At 35.1% G+C, this 24,154-nt stretch overlaps 1 pseudogene; it reads right to left on the bottom strand.

The window, feature by feature from the left end:
* Window positions 1-9,084: 9,084 nt before the first annotated feature.
* LOC131597601 (RNA pseudouridine synthase 2, chloroplastic-like) lies at window positions 9,085-10,141 on the bottom strand (annotated as a pseudogene).
* Between the last annotated feature and the right edge of the window lie 14,013 nt (window positions 10,142-24,154).

Raw genomic sequence — 24,154 nt, 5'->3', positions numbered from 1 at the left:
TTTCATGAACCTGTAATTTACCATTGTTATCCCGTAAACCTATAATTTACAATTGTAATCCCATTATTTCAATAATCTCATATTTCAACAAAGAAGCGATTTCGATTATATACAAAAAAAGGCATTATAAATTATACCATTACATTATATAACATTGTAATTAATTTAAAATATATATACACCGATTCACATATTTCTAACATGACCAAAACAACTAAACCAATTCACATTACATTATAACAATAAGAAAATCATCCCTAAACAACTAAACCAATCCCACCTATTCTACTAGTTCCAACATAATTCTCAGCATTTCAAGCCATGTTCAATAAAACCTTTTGATTCCATCTAGCATATCCCCACTTCAATCTTAGTCATATCTTAATTCAACCAATGCCCTGCTACTCCAATCATGAACTGCCCCTGCATAAAACCAGAAAACCAAATTCAAAGAAGAAACCAAGATATTACAGCATATCATCCATACAAAATCCAAGCTCAATTTACCATTTCGAACAGCTACACATAAATGCATATAATTGGAAGCCGAGCTTCTATTCGATTCGCATTCAAGCAGTTTATATAAAAACTATTTGAAAAAACTTCTCAAAAAATTCTTAGAAAATGTAATACAATGCAATATTAAAATAGTATTGCAATGACTATGAGTTTTTAATATACATCTTCCCCTTCAAGTTAAACTAGTATTTGTATTTCTAATTCTACAGAAGCTCTCATTTAAATTTATATGATAATCTGCAAGCTGAAAAGCACTATTCAGTAAGTGAAAACTATAAACTTGTTTTAACTAATGACATATGAGTTAAAACTTAAACGAATCATACAAGAGATTTCAACTGTTTTATTAAGCTTGAAATTAGTTTGGCTATATGATGGAAAAAACCGAAGGATTACGCATCTTGTTGTCTTTTGTCATGAATCATGATAAATGCTAGTTAGAAAAGTTAAACTATTCTACTGGAATTTTTTATTGGAAGTGTCATCTGAACTGAATAATAACACACTCAAAGTTCATATAATATGTGTACACAAATGTTAAAAAATACACATTTATGTCGATAGTTTTAAGATACATTCTAAATTTTGCAATAGTCAAATATGAATCAAGCGCCTAATATAATTCAGTATTAGTAAATAACTAAATATAGATGAAGTGTAAAAGTACCATAGATTGTAACACCCCTCTAAATAACCCGCGGCAATTAAACAAATTATTTAAATCAGAGTAACATGTAGAGAGGTATCACACTTCATAAATAACAAAAGCACACGTCACATAAGTCATGCATCATTGGAACACCTGAAATCATAACTCATTATCCAAACCATGTTCTACGCAGCGGAAAAATACATCATCAAGTCTACATTATTACTAAATGTCTCAGACTTCAACCAAAACAGATAAATATAGAGTTACAATCAAACTACAAACAAACGTTCCCAGTGTTACAACTACCAGAGCATGACACCTGACGCTAACTAAAAACACTGACTCATGAGCTAATCCTCATCGAGTCGATCAGCCGCTATCCTCAATCTGAAAATGACAACATGTAAGGGTGAGTCTCGTCATAATTAACAAATGTTATAAGGTTATAAAGCAATAACACGTCACAGTTGCATCATTCACCCCATTGTTTCATAAACAGATAATCAAAACAAAACAAATAACAACCAATACATCATCAGCATTTACAACACTGAAATACCTCCAAATCATGTCATAAATCATGCATATGAATGAACTGACACTATGCATGTGGTACCAACGTCATCCAATGGGAATAACCCATGACCGATCTATCATCATCCAGATACGGCCCTGCCAGCACAGATTCCACACAATGGGAATCATGCCCTTCACTGATCCAACACATCCCTTATGGATACAGTATCAACAATGCACATGAATGAATGCAACATATATAACATACTTATATCATTATCAACATCATCCTCAATCATCATCATCATCATTCAAGTATGTTCATATATATTAACATCATTCAACCACAATTCTATCATCATCATGTCGAAACACGTACATATTTGCTACAATCATCGTCATCATCAAGAAATAGCAACATATAATATCATCATTCTAAAACCAGTCAAATCATCATCACATAGATCGTTTAATAAAGTTCATTTAGCCCAAAACGGTGCATCAAATGAACCAACGGTTAGAAAGTTACGCCTCTTTGAACTTTCTTAAAATATCCCAAAACATCAACAGCACGCGGCGCCATCAACATTCGCGGCGCGGTACGAATCGAAACAACGCCTTCGCGGCGCGTACACATGTTCGCGGCGCGGAACGATTTGGAACAACGCCTTCGCGGCGCGGTCACCCGTTCGCGGCGCGTACTGAACGCAACAAAACTTCCTGACCTTTTGCCTTCAGGTTCGCGGCGCCTCCCCTCTGTACGCGGCGCGAACCGCGATTCTGGAAACCCCAATCTGCAGAAAAACAGCATTCCATGTATCCCAAACACCCCAACACATACCAGTGCGAACATGGAGAATTATAATGCACAAACAACACAATTTACGTCTCATAATGCCCCAAATATTCATCAATTGAGATTATAACAACGCATACATCATAGATTCAAAACACAGGGTCAAATATCACACAATTGACACAATCCCTAAACCTATTATATGACTCCATTGATCCGAATTCTACATCTATTCAGCATTATCAACCCCTAACCCGATAATAGATGGTAATCAAGACAAGTCCCCCCTTACCTTAGATAATTCTGGATTCTTGGTCTCTCCCTCTATCGTTCTCCTTCGCGTTCCTCGTTCTTCAGACTTCTTTCTTTCACGCTCTTTCTTGGTTCCCAAATCCAATGTTTATGAAATAATAAAATTAGAAAAAGGTTTTACAGAATCACCCCCCCTTCTTCCACTATTTCCACATATGGCCCAAAAGCCAAAACCTCATTTATTTATTATTTCCACAATTTCTTTAATAATTCTAATTATTAATTCAATAATAAAATTAAATTAATATTAAAATTATACGGGCGTTACAACCCTCCCCCACTAAAAGAGTTTTCGTCCTCGAAAACATACCTCATGCAAAGAGTTCCGGATAGGAATCTTTCATCTGGCTCTCTAGCTCCCAGGTAACATTTCCTTCAGCTGGTCCTCCCCAAGCTACTCTGACTAAAGCTATTTCCTTGCCACGCAATTGCTTCAGTCTTCTATCTTCAATCCTTACAGGCAACGTTTCAACCGTTAAGTTGTCTTTTACCTGTACATCGTCTACTTGGATCACATGGGACGGATCTGGAATGTACTTCCTCAATTGAGACACATGAAACACGTCGTGCAAGTTTGCAAGCATCGGCGGCAAAGCGACACGATATGCCAATTCTCCCACTTTTTCAGAAATTTGGAACGGTCCAATAAAACGCGGAGTCAACTTCCTTGACTTCAATGCCCGACCAATTCCTGTCATAGGAGTAACTCTCATAAACACATGATCTCCCTCTTGAAACTCAAGTGTCTTCCTTCTTTTATCATAGTAACTCTTCTGACGACTCTGAGAAGCTCTCATCTTCTCCTGAATCATCTTAATCTTCTCCGTAGTCTGTTGTACAATTTCCGGCCCAATCACGGCACTCTCACCAGATTCATACCAACACAACGGCGTCCTACATCTCCTACCAGATAGCTTCACAATTCTTGCTAGTACTCGGCAAACCCGACACAAAATCCATTGATATGCTATCCCACTTCCACTCAGGAATAAACATCGGTTGCATAAACCCATACGGTTTCTGATGCTCAATCTTTGACTTCTGGCAAATTAAACAAGAGTACACAAACTCGGCAATTTCTTTCTTCATTCTCGGCCACCAAAACAACTTTTTCAAATCATGATACATCTTGGTAGCACCAGGATGAATACTCAACCCACTACGGTGTCCTTCTTCTAAAATACGTTTCCGGAGTTCAACAATATCAGGGACACACACTCGATCACCAAACCTCAGTATATCATTTTCATCAATTCTGAATTCACCACCCTTGCCTTGATTAATCAAAGTCAGCTTATCTATTAACTCAACATCATCTTTCTGACCCCCTCTGATCTCTTCAAGAATGCCACTAGTCAACTTCAACATACCCAATTTGACACTAGTAAGAGTACCTTCACATACCAAGCTCAAGTCTCTGAATTGTTCAATCAAATCCAATTCCTTCATCATTAGCATAGACATATGCAAGGTTTTCCTACTCAATGCATCAGCAACAACGTTTGCCTTACCCGGATGGTAATTCAAACCAAAATCATAATCTTTCAGGAATTTTAACCATCTTCTCTGCCTCATATTCAACTCTTTCTGGTCAAAGAGATACTTCAGGCTCTTATGATCACTGAATACCTCAAATCTCGAACCATACAAATAGTGTCGCCACAACTTCAAAACGAACACTACAGCTGCCAACTCCAAATCATGAGTCGGATAATTCCTCTCATGTACTTTAAGTTGTCTCGACGCATAAGCAACTACTTGCTGATTTTGCATTAACACGCCACCTAAACCCATTAGTGACGCATCACAGTAAATCACAAATGATTCTGTCGGATTCGGCAAAATCAAGATAGGAGCACTAGTCAACCTTCTCTTCAGCTCTTGGAATCCCTCTTCACACTTTGCATCCCAAATAAAAGCTTGTCCCTTCCTGGTTAGTTTAGTTAACGGCAACGCTAACTTTGCAAATCCTTCAATAAACTTCCTGTAATAACCTGCAAGGCCAAGAAAACTACGAATCTCTGATACTGACTTCGGAGCTTCCCACCGAGACACGGCCTCTATCTTTGTAGGATCAACAGCAATACCATTCTTAGAAATCACATGTCCAAGAAAACTAACTTCTTCTAACCAGAATTCACACTTCGACAGTTTGGCAAAAAGTTGCTTCTCCTTCAACAGTTCTAGCACAGTTCTGAGGTGTTCGGCATGTTCTTCCTCATTCTTAGAATATATCAGAATATCGTCGATAAATACCACCACAAACTTGTCGAGATAAGGATGAAATATTCTGTTCATATACTCCATAAAAACACCAGGTGCATTAGTAACTCCAAACGGCATTACCGAATACTCGTAATGTCCATACCTCGTTCTAAAAGCAGTCTTCTGAATATCATCATCTTTCACACGTATCTGGTGATACCCAGACCTCAAATCAATTTTACTAAATACTCGTGCTCCAACCAACTGATCCATCAAATCATCAATCCTCGGCAATGGATACCGATTCTTGATAGTAACCTTGTTCAATTGTCTGTAATCTACGCACAGCCTCATCGAACCCTCTTTCTTCTTTACTAGCAGCACAGGCGCACCCCATGGAGAAACACTAGGACGAATAAATTTCTTCTCCAGTAATTCTTCTAACTGCTTCTTCAGTTCGGCTAGCTCAGACGGCGACATACGGTACGGTGCCATCGACACTGGACTGGTTCCCGGAATCAATTCAATAGAAAACTCCACTTCTCTTTCCGGTGGTAATTCATTTACATCTTCAGGAAAAACTTCTGGGAATTCACACACCACAGGTAATTCGCTACTAGCCACCTTTTCTTTCACATTCATCATTGCGAACAACATAAATACCGTTGCACCATCTCCGATAGCCTCATTCACCTGCCTAGCTGTCATTTCCAGATTATCAGCACAACCCTCTTCAGGAAAAGTTACCGTCTTCTCAAAACAGTTGATATGAACACGGTTGAACTCCAACCAGTTCATTCCCAGGATTACATCAAGTTCTTTCAACGGAAGGCACACTAAGTCCATTCCGAATTCTCTACCAAAAATGTCAACCGGACAATTCAAGCATGCAGACGAAGTAGTTACTGAACCCGACGCAGGAGTGTCAATAATCATACTTCCATTTATGTCAGATATCTCAAGATTTAACCTCGTAGCACAGTCCAAAGAAATAAAAGAATGAGTTGCTCCAGTATCAATAATCGCAACTAAAGGTGTGCCATGAATGAAACACGTACCTTTAATCAATCTGTCCTCTGGAGTAGTCTCTGACCCGGTCAAAGCAAAAACTTTTCCTCCCGATTGGTTCTTCTTTGGCTTAGGACAATTAGGACTGATGTGACCCTCTTCACCACAGTTGTAACAAGTCACAACTCTCTTCTTACAATCAGCCGCGACATGACCCACTTCCTCACACTTGAAGCACTTCTTCTGGTTCAGCTTACACTCATTCCTACGATGTCCCATCTCACCACAATTGTAGCATCTGATACGAGCACTGGAATCTCCCCCACTGGGTTTCTTCCAATCAACAGGTTTACCTCTACCATATGGTTTACCTCTGTCCATAGGCTTCTTCCCCTTTCTGTCAACCAACTCGCGAGAGTGAGATGACTTCAGCTTGATGCTATCTTCCTCAAAAATCCTGCTACAATCCACCAGATCAACAAATCTCCGGATCCTCTGGTACCTGATACCCTGTTTGATCTCGTCACGGAGGCCATTCTCAAACTTGACACATTTCGAGAATTCACTGGCTTCGTCGTTGTTGTAGTGCACATAGTACTTTGCCAGTTCCACAAACTTGGCAGCATACTCTGGTACAGTCATGTTACCTTGAACCAACTCCAAAAATTCCACTTCTTTTCTGCCCCTGACATCCTCAGGAAAATACCTCCTCAGAAACTCCCTTTTAAATATAGCCCAAGTAACCGCTGTACCGCCGGCATCCAGTTCAGCTTTTGTTGTCAACCACCAGTCATCAGCCTCCTCAGACAACATGTGGGTACCAAACCTCACCTTGAGATTCTCAGCACAATCTATGACTCGGAAAATCCTCTCGATCTCTTTGAGCCATTTCTGAGCACCCTCAGGATCGTGCGTGCCTTTGAACAATGGAGGATTTTTCCTCTGAAAATTCCCCAGTTGCCTATCAGCTCCAATCCCTGTTCCTACAGTCCCTCCTCCAAGCACACCAGCAATCATGCCCAGAGCCTCAGCAAGAGCATCATCGTTTCTTCCTCCTCTTCCAGCCATTTGTTCTGCTTAAATACAACAATCCAGTCAGAACAAGTATCGACAATAACTCGTATTAGTCGTATACACAGGAAAACTGACACTGACACTAAGACTCTGGTCACAACGACCGACTATGCTCTGATACCACTATTGTAACACCCCTCTAAATAACCCGCGGCAATTAAACAAATTATTTAAATCAGAGTAACATGTAGAGAGGTATCACACTTCATAAATAACAAAAGCACACGTCACATAAGTCATGCATCATTGGAACACCTGAAATCATAACTCATTATCCAAACCATGTTCTACGCAGCGGAAAAATACATCATCAAGTCTACATTATTACTAAATGTCTCAGACTTCAACCAAAACAGATAAATATAGAGTTACAATCAAACTACAAACAAACGTTCCCAGTGTTACAACTACCAGAGCATGACACCTGACGCTAACTAAAAACACTGACTCATGAGCTAATCCTCATCGAGTCGATCAGCCGCTATCCTCAATCTGAAAATGACAACATGTAAGGGTGAGTCTCGTCATAATTAACAAATGTTATAAGGTTATAAAGCAATAACACGTCACAGTTGCATCATTCACCCCATTGTTTCATAAACAGATAATCAAAACAAAACAAATAACAACCAATACATCATCAGCATTTACAACACTGAAATACCTCCAAATCATGTCATAAATCATGCATATGAATGAACTGACACTATGCATGTGGTACCAACGTCATCCAATGGGAATAACCCATGACCGATCTATCATCATCCAGATACGGCCCTGCCAGCACAGATTCCACACAATGGGAATCATGCCCTTCACTGATCCAACACATCCCTTATGGATACAGTATCAACAATGCACATGAATGAATGCAACATATATAACATACTTATATCATTATCAACATCATCCTCAATCATCATCATCATCATTCAAGTATGTTCATATATATTAACATCATTCAACCACAATTCTATCATCATCATGTCGAAACACGTACATATTTGCTACAATCATCGTCATCATCAAGAAATAGCAACATATAATATCATCATTCTAAAACCAGTCAAATCATCATCACATAGATCGTTTAATAAAGTTCATTTAGCCCAAAACGGTGCATCAAATGAACCAACGGTTAGAAAGTTACGCCTCTTTGAACTTTCTTAAAATATCCCAAAACATCAACAGCACGCGGCGCCATCAACATTCGCGGCGCGGTACGAATCGAAACAACGCCTTCGCGGCGCGTACACATGTTCGCGGCGCGGAACGATTTGGAACAACGCCTTCGCGGCGCGGTCACCCGTTCGCGGCGCGTACTGAACGCAACAAAACTTCCTGACCTTTTGCCTTCAGGTTCGCGGCGCCTCCCCTCTGTACGCGGCGCGAACCGCGATTCTGGAAACCCCAATCTGCAGAAAAACAGCATTCCATGTATCCCAAACACCCCAACACATACCAGTGCGAACATGGAGAATTATAATGCACAAACAACACAATTTACGTCTCATAATGCCCCAAATATTCATCAATTGAGATTATAACAACGCATACATCATAGATTCAAAACACAGGGTCAAATATCACACAATTGACACAATCCCTAAACCTATTATATGACTCCATTGATCCGAATTCTACATCTATTCAGCATTATCAACCCCTAACCCGATAATAGATGGTAATCAAGACAAGTCCCCCCTTACCTTAGATAATTCTGGATTCTTGGTCTCTCCCTCTATCGTTCTCCTTCGCGTTCCTCGTTCTTCAGACTTCTTTCTTTCACGCTCTTTCTTGGTTCCCAAATCCAATGTTTATGAAATAATAAAATTAGAAAAAGGTTTTACAGAATCACCCCCCCTTCTTCCACTATTTCCACATATGGCCCAAAAGCCAAAACCTCATTTATTTATTATTTCCACAATTTCTTTAATAATTCTAATTATTAATTCAATAATAAAATTAAATTAATATTAAAATTATACGGGCGTTACATAGATCACCTACTAGCAGCATGACGAGCCTTTATAGAATTAACCGCTCCAGCAACAACGGTCATCCGAAGCCGGTTATTAGGATCCCGACCAACCGGAACCTCAACACGCCCAGCAACTGGAGTAGGTACCCCAGCAGTGAGACTGACATAGACCCTCTTAATAGTGCGTAGCTTGAATTGTTCAAACAATTTCTGATGAGAATGTTCATCCTGATATCAAGGCATACATATATTAGAGTGTAAGATGAATGCTAATCTTTTGAAATGTGAAAATAGTTTCATTCTTCATTAAAGTTAGGCACTTTAACAAGATTGAGAAAACATAAAAAGTACCTTGGCCACAACTAGCAACCCACTCGTGCCTTTGTCTAATCTATGTACAATCCCTAGGCGAAGACAATCTAGAATCTAACCCTTCACAAGAAGTTGCCTTAGATGAGAAGCCATTAAGTTCATCATCAAAATCTTCTGGATCTGAAAGAGCTTCCTCTTTAGAATATTCAACATTTGGCAGGTTGTAGTGGTGAAGGATGCCATTGACAAGTGTCCCAGACGTATTTGCAGGTGCTGGATGCACAACCTAGGTTAGAGACTAAATAATGACAATTGTCAATATCAATATTTTGAGTTCTTTTCCATTTTAATGCTGAAAATTTCTGACATGATTATAAATCAATTTAAATAATTAGCTTCTAGCACTACCAGAACGGAATGAAACAGTTGTTTAGTCTAAAGTCTAAACAGCCTGAATTTAATTAAGTATTGAACTTCTGATAGTTTGAAATCAATTTATAAATAAAAAACAAGAACCTCGCACAGTCATACTATCTACTGTGCAATTATACACGAGGATTATGCAAGATTTTAAAATAACAACTTAGAGCAAGAGGCTTAGAATCACCATGTAAGCAGGTTTATTTATGACTAGCAAATGCTCATCTTAAAAAACTATATCCAAAGGTATGTTTTCCGGCACAGCTCTCAACTACTGCAACTCTGCAATTGTGCATTTGATCTCATCCCCAGCTCTGACATTGAAAGAAACATGTTCAAGTATCATAATGTTCTGGTTAATACTCCAATTATTGAAATAACCAAACAAAACTGGAAAGTAAGAAATATAGTTTAGGCCTGGGGGATTTTCAGAATCATCTTTTAATCATATATTATTTTTTCCGTTTTGAACAAGTATTGTTGAATTGGGAAAATGTGCATTCAAGTTCATCACAACCTTTGATCTACAAACACTGAGAGCCACGCTTGGAACAGTTGATAACGATCAATATCTTAATGCCTTCAATGTCCTAAGTAATGGTAGTTCTCAAAGTCACTGATTGCAATAAGAAGATGGCCTATGTTACATAATACTCCTCTGTTCACGAAAAACATGTTACTAGAAATATTAGTTTTTCTTTGCAGCCCATGAGCATTGTTCTACTAGGTGTGGTTGGTTAAATTCAACAACTAAGTGTGAAACAAGATACACTCATTATGAAGTCACTCAGAAAAAGAATCATAAAACACTTTAGGCATGGAACAGAACATAACATAATACACACTCGACAAAGGTAAATTGAGAAAACCCTAAAACAGAAGATAGTAATAAAGCAAGAGAAAGTGTGTAAAAAACCCTTATCTTTGTAAAGTTGTTTGAGTTGAATGACACCATACTTTTCTAAATGAGTTTTCTGAAATTTCAAGGAGCCGCAACAGTACTATGAGCCATCGTTGCAGGTGATACACCAATGTTTAATCGATGAAGGTGACACACAAATTAATGAAGATGAACAGATGCAGCCGTAAATGAAGATGAACAATTAGGGTTAGGGTTAGAAAAAAAGCGCTTTCGTTTCCTACCCCTATAACAGCGCTTTTAAAAGGGCTTTCATATATTACCTATAGCAGCGCTTTTATAAAAGCGCTTTCTTAAGGTAGCCTTAGAAAGCGCTTTTTAAAAGCGCTTTCGTAGGATCCCCTATAGCAGCGCTTTTTTCCCTTTTTTTAGTTTTGTTTTTAGCGAAACCTATAGCAGCGCTTTTGTCTAAAATTGCTTTCGTACATGTGCTTCTAAAAGCCAAATTTGACGTAGTGAATACATAGGAGTTGGTTTAGAAACATAGACACCCATATCTAAGAGTAACCAACACAGCCAAATTATTTCAGCAGTGGTGGAAGTCATCGCACGATACTCCGTTTCTATAGAAGAGCGAGAGACAATCACTACAAGAATAAATCAAATTTTCCAGGGGCTAAACCTCTCACTAAAGGCAAAAACCCCTCACATCTTCAGATGCTCTATTTTTCTTTGCCTACTCAGATATTTCCTTAAATTTATCTGACTTCCAATGATCAATAAGCTTTGGGAATATTTCTTCTCCTATCCAACGTGGACGTGTCCCTTTTGCTTCCCATTTAAGTCTAACATTCCTCATGATATCAGAAAACCGAGCAGCACATTTTGAGTGAAAGTTTTCTTTAATCACGGCCTCATCTCTAATATCCCAACAACATTGCTCCTACATTGTTGTATGAATTTAAAAATATTAAATAAAGTAGAATCATGAATATCACAAAAATTAAAAAATAAATGTCAAAACGAATAAGTAAATTATACCTGAAATGCCTGAAACCATTTTTCCTTATCATCTTCATGTACAGCTCCATAAGAAGGCCAAAATTGTGTGTACTTCTCTTTAATAATATTTGTTATTATCGATACTGCTTGATGTGAGGGAACAATTCTAAACAACAAAATATTGAGTCAGTATTGATTAAATAAAACTCATATTTAAAATATAATATAAAAACACAAAAACTTACGACCCTGAATCGGGATAAATGATTAGTCTGCCCTCATAATACTTAATTTTTTGAGTCGTATTATTTTTAGTCTGCCCTCATATATATATATATATATATATATATATATATATATATATATATATATATATATATATATATATATATATATATATATATATATATATATATATAGGTAGTATAGTCACAAGATCTCTTGCTATGATCTCGCATACAGGGGGAAAAAAGCGCTATGATCTCGCATACAGGGGAAAAAAAGCTTTTTAATAGCGCTGTCGACCTCGGTTTTTTACCATACCTCTCGTGGAGAGATATACGAACTGACTCTTCTTTTGCTTTTGTGTTTTTGAAAATCAGAGAGTCGCCACCGACTTTTATTTTATCCAATTAAGGAAAGGTTTATAAAAGAAACAGAAAAAGACCTTTAAGAGATTTTGGGTAAGGGGGTAGGTTATACAAAGGGAAGGTGTTAGCACCCTTTGTATCCATGGTTATCCATGGGCTCTTAATTGCTTAGCTCACTTGTTTTGAATCTCTTGTCTTGCCTTGAAATGCTTGTATGTGGTTTCAAATACCTTTGTAATTTGACTTTGTAATGATCCTTGTGCGGATGTATACAAAGTGTTTTATCTTTCGAAAGATGTTTTGAAAAAAAAAACGTTAACTTCGTAATGATCCTTGTTTGGATATATACCAAGTATTGTCTTTTTGAAAGTTTTATTTTGAAAAACAATGGTATATGAGACATTTATTTTTGATTTGAGCAACCAATTAGGAGGTCTACCCTAAGTTTATAAGGTCTTTTCCTATTTCCTTTAGAAAATTCTCCTTTTACCGGATGTAAACAAAAGTTCGACTTTGCATTTGAAACAGTAGAATTTGATTTTTGATAAGAGTAAAAAGAGGGATTACCCTAAGAGGTGCAAGTGTGATTGTGTTTTGATTCAGATATTTTATCTTTGAAGTTAGTGACCTAACGCTTCAATTTTTATCTTTGACATACACGCAGTTTTATATGTACTAGAATTAAAATACGAGAATGTAAAATGTGGAAAGTAAATCTATGCTATTACATCGTTTGTGCGAGAAATGTAAACTACGCTATTTACATGAATTTGACAACCTATACACTTTATCTAGGAATTTAAATTGCAATAAGATAAAAGAAATATTTTTGGATTTTTTGTATGATTGATTTTAATTAGAATTAATGCATGATTAATTTAATTAAAATGAGAAAAAGGTGGAAATAAAATTTAAACCTAAAAATTAAGTTTAAAATATGTTTAAATGCTTCTTAATTAATTTTAAAATAAAACTTTTTTTTTTAATTTTTTTTTAAGTTGTTTTGAAATTATTAAGTTAAATAACATATAATTATGCAAATAATTACACAAATAATTAAAACTTAAATGAAAAAATATTCTAAATATGTACAAAATTAGTCTATAATATATAAACTAAATTTAATATAAAGAACAATTTTTTATGATTTTTTGATTGGTTGAAATAATTAAAAAGCAAATATATAAATATATACTAATTAATTAAACAAAATATTTTAATTATTAAGAAAAATAAAATATTTTCATGTCAAAAAATAATAGATCATTTTATAAACCTAAAAGTATTTTTATTATATTTTTTTTATTTTTAGAACTATTTTTAATTAATTTTGCAAAGAAAATAAAATAAAATAGAAAATATAAAATAAATGATCATGTGTGGTTGGCTTAAGAGTCTATATCATGGACTAGCGTGTCTAGGTGCGTAGGATGAGCAGCTGGCATGATCTGATGGTGGTTGGAGTGAGAGCATATGGCGCGTAACACACCTGCAAGGCACTGGATCAGAAAAATTAAAAAAATAAAGACGCGCGCGTTTCTGGCCAACTAGAGGACGCCACGTCTTGTCTTCTTCATCAGACATGTTCTTTTACACCGCTCATTTGCAGGTGGCATAAAAAGCTCCAATCTATTACACCTGCAAAAATAACAAATACAAGCAAAACGCAATATAAATTTGGCGCGATGCCATGGTTCAACTCGTCTGGTCCATACGAATTCAATGGGACCTCTTTGAACCTGTAATTTTGCCTAATTTGAAAAGCTCTAATTTTGAGATGAAGAACCCTAAAATGGTGGTTTCGTGTACAAGCACCCAAATCTCAATTAAACTTCCAGAAATGATCAGGACCTCATACTAAACTCAAATATATGTCTACATCTTGTTAAACATGCATGTATGATGAGATTTTTGTAAGTTTTAGTTTGAGAAAACCGTGAGGTATAGTGCTCGATTCTTTGAGTTTCAAAGCTTGAAACTGATTTGAATAGGTTCAGTGATGCTTAGGGATTGTATTTGAGTGTTTAGTTTGGATTAAAAATGACTTAAACTGAAAATTCGAATTTCAAGTTTCTTTGAAAATTTCAATTTGATTCAAGAGTGATACAAGCAAGATTCTGGTTCTGATTTCGTGTCTCCTCTATTGATGAAGTTTTCTACTTCATTTATAGGCAAAGAAGTACTTAAAAACTAAGCTAAGAAGCATTAAGTGCTTTGTTGAATTTTTGACTTTTTTAATAATATGTAGCTTTGAATTCAAGCAACCATGGCTCAAATTTCTTCAACCTTCTACTGTACCATCTCTTTGGGGCAGAGCTTTGAATGATTCTTGATGACTCATGCTTAAGATCAAAGCTACATAACATTATCCTTCCATTTCTTTTTCAATTTAATCTTAAATGTAATAAAATTAAACCAAAAAAAGAAATAAAATGTTATGGGCCTTAGGTTGGTCGTGGGAGGCCCTTAGCATTGTTGGAAGTATGTTTGGATCATGGAAATTTAGTCTCTTTTGGAAAAAAAACACTTTTGCTCAATGTTGATTTCATGCATTTTCCAAAAAAATAGCCAACTTCAACAAGGCATAAATCCCTCAATTTTTATCATATGAAGGAGTTCTTGTACTTTTTAGAAACCTCAAGATGTCCTCTACAAGCCACCTTGAAAACTTTTTTCATTTGGAGAAGTTATCTTGATGTTATGACCTTTGACAAAAAACCACTTTTTGTTGACTTTGAAAATGACCTGTAATGTCTTGGTTCATATTTTCCAAATGGTGAATCTAATGACCAAGGGACCAATTTCATTTGAAAGATAATTTAATTTCCTTCAAAATGATCTTTGGTTGGAATTTTTTGGATGAAGGATGAGAGAGTTATGACCAGTCAAAGTTCAGTTGACTTTTTAGGAGAAAACCCTAATTTTGAAACTTAGGATTTTGTTGATTTTTGATCTTTCCTTGATGAATTATGATCAACCAATGATCAAATTATGAATATTTTGACAAAATATGGATGTTGACAAAAAAATTCATTTTTGACTGTCTGTTGACTTTTCGGTCAAACTGGTCGTCTGTTGACTGTTTGAACTGCTGAATGTGCATCTGAGCGAATTGAAGTTTGAAAATTTGCATGGTGGTACTTTGAGATATATGGAGGTCCATGAAATTCATTTGAGGTCTCAAAAAACTTGTTCTCCTGAAAAAAACAAAAACCCTAGTTAGGGACTGTTCGTGTAGGAGACAGTTAAGTGTACCTGATTTTTGTGCAGTGCTGAGTCTCTGCTAATCATGTGATATTCAGAAGACTTCTAGAACAAAAATCTTGGAGTTTTGAAATGCAAAAGATTGATTTGATTGATGGTACAAAACACGGAGAATTGCACTGTCAGCGGGTTTGACTGTCAACTGACTGTTCATGCATTAATGTAGCAGTTAAAGTGAAAATTCAACAATCAAAGTTAATTTTTTTCTTTTTGTTTTTTTGTTGTATTAATGGTGAAAATTTATTTACATGAGTTGTTAGAAAAACACAGACATAATAAATAAATAATATATACTGTATGCGAACGAAATTACCGATAATAACCCTGAAAAACATTTAATGCATAGAAAAATAAATATTTAATTGGCAGAAAACACACAAAATATTATCTTAATAATTAAACAACAGTACGACAGATAGTACAATATTTAATACTGACAGTACAAATATTACATAATATAATGAACAGTACGACAAATAAACGGTACATTTATTTAAAAATAAAAGATACGACAAACTTTAAGAATGACGATTAATAACCCATGCTATAAATAATAACATATAGATGATTGGGAGTGTAAACAACCCAGGTCCGCATTTTTCAGGACTATGCAGACAGAAGAAGGACATGATTACCACCACAACGGTGATGACCATAAGAAAATATGTTTCTATCCGCTTCGCCATTTTTGCCGGGGAAGAAGAGAGAATGAATATGATGTAGAAATTTGAGAAGTAAGTTGGAATTTGATGTGAGATTTTATGGAAAAAATGAGAGGTATTTATAGAGTGAAAAGAAGGATAGAGACGTTGGGGAATGAAGTGATTCCATACAAAAAAGGAAAATTTGAGTGGTAGTAGGATTTGAAAGAAAGTTTATGGTAGGGTTTGAAAAAAAAGATGTATAGAATAAAGTTAGGATTTGATTTGAAAAGAAAGAGATTTGAAAAGAAAGGAAAAGATTTTTTTGAAAATAATAGAATATAGTACAAAAATTAGTGGGAAACAAAAGTTAATAATAATTTACCCATTACCAGTACAGTCTGAATCCCCGGACTCTGCGCCTGCAAAAGATTTATTTCTGTACCAATTGCGTCAGTACTATTTATCTGCAAATAAATCTCAAATAAACAGCGTGTGTGAAATGATAAACAGTAATTGGCATTTGTGTAAGAATAAATTCAACAGCGAGCCAAAATACTGTATGAGAAAAAATTCTAAAAACCGAGTATTCATAAATCAGGATTTTTATGAAATAAAAATCCAAGATTATATGAAACTCCCAATTTTTAGATAGAAGTCTGTTGCCTTCTTTCTGAAAAAAGATGCGGGCAAATTTTGGGGTATAACAAGCGCTTTTACATAAAAGGCTATTAAATTCCATTTAAAAATACGACCGCCCCAAACAAGACTACGATAGCGCTTTTAAGGGAAGTGCTAATAAAGATTGCACTTTTAATAGCTCTTTAAAGCGCTATTATATGTAGCCAACATACAATAGCGGCAGATTTGATAGCGTTTAAAAGCGCTATTTAAAGTAAAAAAAATGCTATTAAAAATATTTTTGGCATAGTGTCATTTACACGTTGACTAGGCCTTCAGACAAATTTCGCAAATGTATTAATTCAGGATTTGGTGCAACAATACATGATAATTACTTCTTGAACCATGTTGGAAAATAGGCATGTGTGTAACCAGTCGAAGGTTGTTCGCCTGTGCTTTGATAATAGTAGGTACCAAATGCCCTATTTCGAAAAGAAAAAAAGGTTAGAGAAGGTAAATCTTAACCAATTAAACATATACACTTAATTTAAAATATACTTACTCAAGATATGATTTAACTTCAACGCAGTTAATCAGCACATGAACATGAGCAAATTGCATTTCTTTTTGTGAAAGCCAATGCTCACTCTTCTTCCCTGCGGGACGACCTGGACGACCGAAAACTGATAAGGTAAATTGACTTCTTTCACTGAAGTGAACTTCGTTCCTTATGATTCTTGGAGTCATCATCATGTGATTGAAATAATGAGAGCAAAATGTGATGTTTCGCGATGTATATAATGTGCACAAATTGATCCCTCAACTCTTGCCTTATTTTTAACTGATCGCTTTGAATCACCCATGATTCGTTCAAATGGATACATCCATCTATATTGAACATGTCCACCTAGAAAAGCTCATAAGCAAGATGCACAAGGAGATGCTCCATAGAATCAAAGAAACTTGGCGGGAATATTTGCTCCAACTTGCAAAGAATGACAGGAATATTTCGGTCCAATTTAATGATGTCGTCTACTCTTAAAGTTGACGCACAAATGTCTCTAAAAAATTGACTGATCTCAGTTAGTGGATTAATTACATTCTTGGGCAGTGAACTGAATGCAATTGGAAGCAATCGTTCCATGAAAATATGACAATCGTGACTTTTCATTCCATGCAACTTCCCAATATTGGCGTCAGCACATCTTGCCAGATTAGAAGAATAACCATCAGGCATCCTCAATTCATTTAACCACCGACATACTGTTTTTGCTTCTCGGGGAGTAAGAGTGTAACAAGCCTTGGATTTTAATAATTTTCCGTTTGGTCGAGGTTTCAACTCCAATTCTTTTCGATTACACAAACGTTCCATGTCTTTTCTAGCTTTCTCATCATATTTTGTCTTCTCATTATCCATCACTGTGTTAAATACATTATCAAAAAAATTCTTCTCAACGTGCATAACATCAAGATTATGTCGCAATAAATTATTCTTCCAATATGGGAGGTCCCAAAAAATACTTCTTTTTGTCCAATTGTGGTCAACCCCATATCCTTGAATTCTACGGGCTTCACCATAGTCTATGAATTTTGGTAGGTCACGAACATTATTCCATACTTGAGTCGATGACAATCGAGGGGGTGGTAGATATTTTACTTTTTTTTTCCTTTTCTAAAAGTATTTACATTCCTTCTAAATTCATGGTTGGTAGGTAAGAACCTACGATGACAGTCAAACCACGAACTTTTCCCACCAAGTTCAGATGTAAGTGCTTTAATGTGAGTCAGAAGACCCCTTAGAATCAGAAGACCCCTCAAACAATGACAACTTTTCCCACCGATGACATTCCTCACACACATTGACAACTTTGAGTCAGAAGACCCCTCAAACAATGGTGTATTTATTTCTTTCAACAACTGATAAAACCTTTGTGCCTTCTCATTTGGGAGCTCTTCTCCATCGAAGTCTTGTGGTTCATCATACGCCACATTCACCCCTAATGTGTCACTGAACATCTCCTCGACGAAATTAAACTGTTCCTGGCATTGCATATGTGATGAACTACTCCCTAGATCATATCTATTTATATTAGGTCCAATATGTGTTTGACTGTTAGAAGCATCTCTATTTATCTCTGGCATTGTTTCCCCATTAGATGTCCAAACCCAATAATTTGTCCTAAAACCCACTCTCTCCAAGTGACGTTTCACTTCACTAGGGTCACTAATAATATTTCTGCAACCATACTTTAAACACGGACACCTTACCCCTCATTCCCTTTGGCGACATTCTTGAGCAAACGCATACGAAAGAAATGCGGCAACTCCTTCCATAAAAAGTGGTTTAAGTCCACGTCTTCCAGGAAACAATCTATCATACATCCAACTACGATAGATTTGATAATGTTCCATTCTGCACATTTAGAATATTGTTCATATTCAATTTTATTAAATAAAATGAGGGGTGATCTATCAACAACTTTTATTTTGTCGATAAGATCATATAACTAGTTGTATATAGAATTATATTCAATACTTGTTTTTTCAAAAAATAAATCATATATTACTATCCAACTATTCTAAATATTCACTTTTAACATTTATATTATTATACTTATTTTAATATATATTTACTTGTTTTTATAGTCCTAAACATATATAAATTATATATTATTACTTATAGCTTTTTAGTCCTAAACAAAATTACATACTTATTATTAAAATATATTTACTTTTTTTTTTAGTCTTAAACATATAAATATATTATTTAGTTCGAAAAATATAAACTATCTTCCTATAATTTAAAAATATAAAACATATTTAGTCCTAAAAGTAAATATACTATTTTTATATAAATATAAAGTTTTAGAGTATAAACTATTTTTATATGAATATATATTTGTAATGGTTTTTTAAAAACATTATACAAAAAAGCACACAAATTTGGGAGGAGTTTTAATATACTTTTTTTTATACTGTTTTTTTAAACATATATTTTTTTGTGGAGTACCTTTTTTATATTATATACAAAATATGCTATTTTTATATATATATATATATATATATATATATATATATATATATATATATATATATATATATATATATATATATATATATATATATATATATATATATATATATATATATATATATATATATATATATATATATATATATATATATTTAAAACATATATATTGTTTTTTATATACTATTTTAAACTATGCAAAATGTTATACTACTTTTTTATATATTGTTTTTTTATACATTTTATTTTTGTATAATGTTTTTTATATATACTATAAACTATACAAAATAAATATTCTATTTAAATTTTTAAAAACACATAGTTTGTTTTTATACACAGTTTTTTATATATTAATTTAAACTATTTAAAATATATATGATATTTTTATATACTATTTTTTAAAACATATTATTTTTATATACTGTTTTTTATTTGTTTTAACATTAAAATATAAAATAATGTTGTAAGCATTAAATAAACTGTTTTATATAAACTATAAATTATATTCTGTTTCTTGTTTTGATTTAAGTAATATAAAAAATTGTTTTATATAAATAAATATTTTTACAACATATAAAAATACAGATTTTTTTTCTAAAATATAAAAATATCATTTCTTGAATGGCTTTGACTTTGTCGGGGTCGACCTTAATACCTCTCTGGCTGACGATGAAACCTAGCAGCTTATTCTTAATCGAAGTACATTGATAACATTCTTGACCAAGCTCACTTATTTGATACTCGAGACACTACGCCAAAAATGTATTTTAAAAGCGCCCTTACGAAAGCGCTTTTTAGTGAAAGCGCTCTAAAAGCCTTTTAAAAAAAAATCGCTAAAAAAAGTGCATACCCTACGAAAGCGCTTTGGAAAAGCGCTCTTATAGGTGGAAACATGAAAGCGCTTTTTAGTGAAAGCGCTCTCATAGCCTTGTAAAAAAATTTCGCTAAAAAAAGTGTATACCCTACGAAAGCGCTTTTGAAAAGCGCTCTGATAGACTGACATGTGAAAGCGCTTTTGAAAGCGCTCTTATAGCCTTTCTTTACGAAAGCGCTTTTTAGTTTAAAAGCGCTCTGGTACCCCATGCTTAGAGAGCGCTTTTTAAAAGCTCTTTGGTACCCCATGTTATAATAAAAATTAATAAAATTGAGGGCTTATTCTTTCAGATACGCTTCTGTTTATTATCTTCTTCTCCAGCAATTCATCTCTTCACCAACTTCGTCCGTCTACTCGCTCCGTCTCGTCGCCGCCGTCCGTCTCATCGCCGCCGTCCGTCTCGTCTCCGTCCGTCTCTCCTCCGTCTGTCTCCAACCGTCGTGGCCGTTACCTCTCTTCTCCGGCATCACTGTTTTCAGGTAAAATCTTCTTCCCCATATTTAGGGTTTTGTTCAAGCTTCTTCAACCTTCTTCAACGAACTGCAAACTTAAAACTTAGAAAATCTTCTATATATGATAGTTGGGCAGGGACTTCCACTCTATTTACAAAGAAATTTCCACTCTATTTTATTAATTTTGTGTGATGTCTGTTACAAATTCTTCCGGCAAAGTATATGCTAAATCCCTGCTTCTGCAATTCTTTGATTCTACTATTTGTATGTTTTGTGCTAATTTAAATTGTTATTCTACTATTTGATTCTACTATTTGTATGTTCTGTGTTAATTTAAATTGTCATAAGGTATAGAAATCTGAAAATGTCTCCTAACATTTGCAAGAGGGATTATGCACTTTTTGTAAGTTACTTGTATTTCACCATATGCTTGTATGAGGCATGGTTTAATGAGAAGTTCTGCTTTGTAAATAGAGTGGAAATTTCTTTGTTTTTTTAAGTGATTTTAAATGACTTAGAAAATCTTCTTTTGTTTTTTTACTCAATTTGAATAAGAAACTGTAATTTGTGTTATAAACAATGAATGGCTAGGGAGAGAGGAGGTATCCATAGCATAAAAAAATTGGTCAATCTAAAAGCTGAAGTGTTCATAGCTTGTGTTAAACCTTTGAACTCAAAGTAAATCAGTATTCTGTATTTTTTTTATATTATTCTTAAACTTGTAAGTTAGATATGTCTTTTATTATTGTTAAAGTGACTCCTAGTGAGTTAGTTTCATGTCAGTTTCGCTTCGAATTGCTTTTGAATTTATTTTGAATGAGATATGAATGTATGTGTCTGCACTATTCTGAAACTGTGTTTTATGGAATCTGCAATATTCACCCATTCTTATTATAATCATACATTGCATTGAATTTCTTATATAGGACTGACTGGATTGATAACTTTGGATCTCTTTGGAGCTCGTATCATTGACTCTAGTACTACATATTTACGAGTATGTACACACTTCAAACTATTGTTGATTTCCTTTGTTCAATCGATTTTGTCTTGGTGGTTACTAACTTTGTGAATTTGCTATAGGGGTAACTTGTGTAGAGTGAAAGTTTGATCGTTTCCCGGCCTAGGTCGACGTTTTCTGAGGTAAATTACTTTCTCAAATTAACAATATTATGATGAATTTGTCTGAAATTGTGTGATTATATATGTTGCGTTTTATTGCTCCGGATTCATTCCGTTTATACTTTGTGTTTTGACAGAAACGCATTATACTGACATTATGATTTCTAACAAAAACTATAGTCATGTTATCTACTTTCAATGAAGAAATGAAAGAGGCTCAAGAGCTTTGATAATTATTCCAACATGTGGAATATTCTTGATGTCAATTTCGTTAATCGTTAAGTGATGAACTTACTAACTTTATGAATTGAATTCGCTATAGGGGGTTACTTGTGAAAAGTGAAAGTTTCATCGTTTTTGTTTAGGTTAATTAAGACATGGATAAGACATGGATGAATTTAAACCGATTGTCGAAAGAGTACGAGAAAGGGGTATGGGAATTCGTTAAGTTTGCGGTTGCGCACTCCAAAGACCCGATTCGAATGGCGTGTCCTTGCATGGGTTGCTGTTATGGGGATAAGGTTGACGAGAATCAATTGGCATCGCATTTACTACGGTTTGGAATTGATAGAAGTTATACAGTTTTAAGTTTGCATGGTGAGAAAAGTAATGGGAATGTTGAGTCGAGGTGTAATACAAAGTATGCTTCAAACGACGATTGCACAGACACATATGATTGTGATCGAGTCGAAGAGATTGCAGAAGCGCTTGAAGAAGATCTTGAGGATTGTCCCAAAATGTTCGAGAGGTTGGTAAGCGATGCAGAGAAACCGTTGTATGATGGTTGTTCAAAATTTGCAAGATTGTCTGCGGTGTTAAAGTTGTACAACTTAAAGGCGGACAATGGATGGTCAGATAAAAGTTTCACAGAGTTATTAGCCCTTATGAAAGATATGCTACCAGAGGATAATGTTCTTCCCAATCGAACGTATGAAGCCAAAAAGATGTTGTCCTCCATTGGCATGAGCTATGATAAGATACATGCATGTCCAAACGATTGTGTTTTGTTTCGAAAAGAGTATGCAGCGTTGAATGAGTGTCCTAAATGCGGTGCCCCTTGATATAAGAAAAAGTTGTCTCCGGCCAAAGTCTTATGGTATTTTCCTATAATTCCAAGATTTAGACGCATGTATCATAGTGAAACCGATTCAAGACACTTGACTTGGCATGCAGATGAAAGAATTATTGATGGAAAGTTGCGACATCCGGCAGACTCTCCACAGTGGATGAAAGTTGATACTGATTATCCTGAATTTGGAAAAGAAACAAGAAACCTTCGCTTATCATTGTCTACTGATGGAATGAACCCGCATGGTATTCAAAGTATCTCGCATAGCACATGGCCTGTGATTCTTATGATTTATAACCTACCTCCGTGGCTATGTATGAAGCGTAAGTACATGATGTTATCTATGCTAATTTCTGGGCCTAAACAACCAGGGAATGACATAGACGTATACTTCGCACCCTTAATCGAAGATTTAAAGTTTTTGTGGGAGAACGGTGTGGAGGTTTACGATGGGTATAGGAAAGAAAGTTTCAACTTAAGGGTGATATTGTTTGGAACAATTAATGATTTTCCAGCATACGGAAATCTATCCGGGTACAGCAATAAAGTTCAAAAAGCGTGTCCTGTTTGTGAAGATGAAACCGATACGACACGATTGGATCTTTGTCAGAAGAATGTCTTTCTCGGCCATCGTAGATTCTTAAGTTCTAATCATCACTACCGTGGGTCGAGAAAAGCATTCAATGGAAAGGCCGAACATCATACAGCCCCGCCATTTTTGTCAGGTGATCAAATTTTTGAAAAGGTGAAAGATGCGAGCACTCAGTTTACCATAGCCATGTAAATTTCGTTCAATTCCGACAACTTTCTTTTTTTTGACGCTTATTCTGATTT

This window comes from Vicia villosa, linkage group LG4, assembly GCF_029867415.1.
Source record: "Vicia villosa cultivar HV-30 ecotype Madison, WI linkage group LG4, Vvil1.0, whole genome shotgun sequence".
NCBI lineage: Eukaryota > Viridiplantae > Streptophyta > Magnoliopsida > Fabales > Fabaceae > Vicia > Vicia villosa.
This window is presented reverse-complemented; position numbering and strand designations above follow the sequence as displayed.